Consider the following 5,040-nt stretch of genomic DNA (forward strand, 5'->3'; position numbering starts at 1 on the left):
ACTTGTCGCTCTTTTACCAGCAGGAAGCAGCTACAGAAGAGACAGACTCCGCCCCTTTTCACTGTAAGGCAGAGTCTGGTATGCCTGGTCTTGGCACAAGGGACTCCATTTTGAATCCGGCACCTTCTTGGTTCTCAGAACTCACCTCTCATGGGCATCCCTCACATCAGCCTCCCCTCCCCTCACTGAAAATCACCAGTTCTGAGAACCAGACATCCCCGAGAAAGAATGTTCTTTGAAGATATGTTTACTCCACCCGCCCCATACCTATAGATAAGATTAACGACCACTTAACGACCACTTCCCCCGGCATTCCTTAAAGATGTGTTTATCCCACCCGTCCCCGGACCTATAAATAAGATTAATGAGCGCTTCCCTTTGAAGCCCCTGTGTGCAGCTATGCCTGCCACCAGGGGATATAAAAACGCAGCCAGAAATTCCCCTCGCGCGGGTTTCACTAGCTCAATACCTGAGTTGCTGAAACCGCCCGCAAGCTTCTCAATAAAGCCTGCTTCTAAAACTTTACCAATTGGATCTTTAATTCCGTTTCGCGCCCCAAAAACCCTTACAATAAGGAGTTTGGATTGGATTACAAGTGTTTCAGAAAACTTTACCAGGGTCTCTAGCAAAGAAATGAAGGGGCTCTTCACGGTCTCCTTGTGGCAGTCCCCACTAGGGACTGGACTGGCTCCGTCGCATAACCCTGTGTTGTGCGGGCACATCCTGTATAGTGTCTACTATTCTTCACCAACACCATCATCTAAAAGCATCAGTTTTGCTTCGGGCACGCATGCCAGGTGGCTGGGAACGCCATGGGTTGGTTCAGGAGCGTCTCCATCCTCAAAATGACATCTCCGCGTTTGAAGATGCTACAGTCGGTTTTTGTTCGTTTGTTGTTTGGGGCGGCAGCAGCGGATTTGTCCAGTGCCATCCATCGTTTGCTGTCCTGACTGCTGCTCCCAGGGGCATGGACTGTGGCTGCAAGTCAAATGAAATCCTTGACGGCTTCCCCCTTTTCTGCACTTACCGTGAAGGTGCTGACTAGCCCACCTTGTGAGGGTCTTTGTTTGCTGGATGTTGAGGTGCAATCCGTCCGGAAGAAGGCTGTGTAGCCTCGGGTCCTCTCTGCTTTCAGCAGCAACCGCATGCCGTCTGCACCCTACCCTTCACAAACGAGTCTGTTTTCCGCTCTAGTCCCGATCCTCCAGACGGCCCAGGTTTTTTGGATTATTTGCTCAGTGCGTTGTTGTTGTCAGTTGCTCTTGAGTAAGTTATGACTCACAGCAACCCTACGCAGAACAGATGGTTCTTAAGTTTGCCTGTGTCGCTCCTTCTTGTCTTCCTCGTTCTTCGCTGCCGCTCTGCTTTACCAAGCAGGGTGTCCCTGGCCAGGGTCTGGTCTCTCCTGATAACATGTCCAAAGTATGTGCAATGATGTCTCACCATCTTGCCTCTCAGGAGCATTCTGGTTGTACTTCTTCCGAGACAGACTTGCTTGTACCATCCCCAGCACGCTCAAGCTTCTTCCCCAGCACAGTCCTTCAAATGCATCGACACTTCTCCCTTCTTCCTTATTCGATGTCCAACTTTCACATGCGTATGAGGCAACTGGAAATACCATGGCTTGGGTTAGGTGCACTGTGGTAGTTATATAATCGTCTGTCAATTTGAGAGGATTCAGAGTGAAGGGATCTAGTCTAGCCTGTCAATCAGGTCACAGCCAATGTGTTAGTCTGGGTAGATTAGAGAAACAAATTCATAGACACACATATGAGTATAAAGGAGTTTTATATAAAGGGTAATTGTACATTAAGAAAGCATCCCAACCCAGTCCAGTCCAAGCCCATAAGTCCAACATTAGCCCATATGTCCGATACCAATCTATAAAGTCCTCTTCAGACTCACACATGCAATGATGCTGAATGCAGGATGATCACAGGATCCAGTGATGTTTTAAGTATCTCAGCGCTGGCAGGGATCTCTACAAGGTTTCTCTGGCTTCAGAGGTCTGGTTGCATCAGGGTAGGTCCATGTGGCTCCTCCAACTCAGGGCACTAGAGTAGTTCCTTGTGTCTTGTCAGCTGCAATGTTTTCCAGGGAGTGAGCAGAGAGAGAATGTAAGAGAGTGTCTCCCGCCTCCCAGGAGGAATACCAGGGTTCCCAGAATCCTCAGGAGAAGGCCATGCCCACAGAGGCTTCATTGGCTATTACCTGATTGACAGGCTAGACTCCACCCCTTCACCCTTAATCCTCTCAAGTCCCAAATTGACACCAGATTATGTAACTACAACAGCCAATGAAGTTTCTGTGTGGGCATGGCTTTCTCCTGAGGATTCTGGGAACTCCTGTCTTCCTCCTTGGAGGCGGGACACACTCTCTAGGCTCTTTATGCTCAGGCTGCAAGACATTCTTGTTGACAAGCCATATGGAGACAAACTGGCAGCAGCCAGAGCCTCTGAGCTGAAGAAGCCACATGGAGACCCCTACCAGTGCTGAGATGTGTACACCACCACTGGGTCCACAAGACTTTCCACCCACAGGCCTGTGATCTTTCTGCATTCGATGTCATTGCAAATGTTTTGTGAGTCCGAAGAGGCCTTTATAGGTTGGTATCAGACATATGGGCTAATATGGAACAACATATGGACTTGATCAGCTCTGGGCTGGGATGTTTTCTCAATATTCAAGTGCTCTTGTATGTAAACCTCTTTATTATATACATATGAGTGTCTATGAATTTGTTTCTCTAGTCTACCCACACTAACGCACTGCACCTTAGTCCCAAAGTAGCATCCTTGCTTTTCAACACTTTTCAGAGGTCTTGTGCAGCCTATTTAGCTCATATAATGTGTCATTTAATCTCTTGACTGTTGCTTCCGTGAGCATTGAGTGTGGATCCAAGCAAGATTAAAGAATTAGAAACTTCAATCTTTACTCCATTTACCATGATATTACCTATTGGTCCAGTTGTGAAGGTTTGTTTATTTGTTTTTTAAGATTTTGTTTTCTTTGTATTGAGCTGTGATCCATACTGAAGGCCTTAAGCCTGATTTTCATCCACAAATGCTTCAAGTCTTCCTCACTGTCAGCAAGGCAGGTTGTACCGTTTGCATTATCTCATGTTACTGACTGTGCTCTGATCCCGATACTTCATTCTTCCTCATCTAGTCCAACTTCTCTGATTGCTTACTCCACATCCCTATTGAATAGTATGGTGATCGGATGTAACCCTGATGCACACACCTTTCCTCATTTAAAACCATGTGATATTCCTCTGTGCTGGTTGCCTCTTGATCCATGCACGAGTTCCCCAGGAACACAGTGAAGTGTTCTGGGATTCCTGTTCTTCTTGAGGTAATCCATAGTTTGTTATGATCCACACCGTCAAATGTCTTTGTTTCATCAATAAAACACAAGTCAACATCTTTCTGGTGTCCTCTGATTTCAGCCAAGACCCATCTGACATCAACAGTGATATTCCTTGTTCTGTGTGTTTTCTGAATCCAGCCTGAATCTCTGGAAGCTCCTTGCCAAAGGATTTCTGTCACCATGGTTGGATGATCTTCAGCAAAAATGTATTGGCATGTGACATTAATGATATTGCTCTGTCATCTGCATATTCTGTTGGGTCACCTTTCTTTGGAGCGGGTACAAATGCGGATCTCTCCCAGTCAGTTGGCCAGGTAGCTGTCTTCCAAATCTAGCATAGATGAGAGAGTGCTTCAGTGCCCCATCAGCTTGTTGCAACACGTCCATTGGTGGTCCATAGATCCCTGCAGCCTTGTTTGTGGCTGATGCTCTCGGGCGCAGCTTGGACATCTCTCTTCAGTCACATGGTGCAGTGGACAGATTGAGTTCGTGTGGTGAAAAGATACAATCCTGATGTCTGACTTTCCTGATTTTAACCGATGCAGCCATCCCTTGTTATGTTCCAGTGACTGCCTCTCGGGTTCTCGTGAGCACAATTAAGTGCTCTGGAACGCTCATTCTTCACAAGGTTAACTATAACTTGTTAGGTTACACACAGTCCATTGGCTTTGCATAGTCCAAAAAAAAAAATGCAGGTGAATTATCTTTCTGGCATCCTCTGCTTTCAGTCAAGATCCAGGCGAGGGCAGCAATGAGATCCCTCCGTCCATGTCCCTTTGTGAATCCAGCTGGAATTTCCGGCAGCTCCCTGTCTATAGACTGCGACAACCATTTTTGAATTATCGTCTACAAAATGTTGCTTGCCTGTGATATTCATGACGCTGTTTGAAAATGTCCAGAGTCAGTGTAATCGCCTTCTCTGGAATGGACCTCTTCCAGTGGGCTGGCCAGAGAGCCATCTTCCCAGTGTCTTGGTATGGCCGAGGGAGTGCCTCTCAGCATTGCATTCATGTTTTCAAACATCCTAATTGGCATTCCATCGATTCCTGGAGCCTTGATTTTTATTGTTATTATTATTATTGATTTTTAAAATTTTGTTTTGAAATTACCGGTGCATTTGGGACTTCTTCCTGCAGTACCATCAGTCCTTAACCATGTGCTATCGCCTGAACTGGTTGCATGTTGACCAATTCTTGTCGGTACAATGTCTGTGTATTCCTGCCATCTTCTTTGGATACTTCCAACAGTATGCAATATCTTGCCCATGAACCAAACCAAACCGACAGTCCTGAGGAAGATTCCAACTCTTAACGAGCCTATCGTACAGCACACAAAATCACCACACCAGAGCTTTGCACCAACGCCAGGCCGGTCCCGGTTGGCACAGACTTACCCAGGGTGCCTTTCACAGCCCCAATCCTTCAGGACGGGGCTGAAAGAGGGAGACCAAAGTCAAACTGCTTGTAGCAGAAAGAGAACCTAGGCCAGATGAGAGGATGAGTCCCGTGTCCCTAGGAAGGAGGCTGCGCACAGCTCTGTCCTGGATCGGTGCTCCGTGTCTCCGTGACCCGGTGGCTGAGACTCAACAGAAGATGTTCACTGATGACAACATCAAATACATATTGCAATAACAGCTAGACTAAACGGACCAAGAGCCTATAGTACAGAGTC

Source organism: Echinops telfairi, unplaced genomic scaffold (assembly GCF_000313985.2).
Source record: "Echinops telfairi isolate 266 unplaced genomic scaffold, ASM31398v2 ScPeMD7_7412;HRSCAF=8450, whole genome shotgun sequence".
Classification (NCBI taxonomy): domain Eukaryota; kingdom Metazoa; phylum Chordata; class Mammalia; order Afrosoricida; family Tenrecidae; genus Echinops; species Echinops telfairi.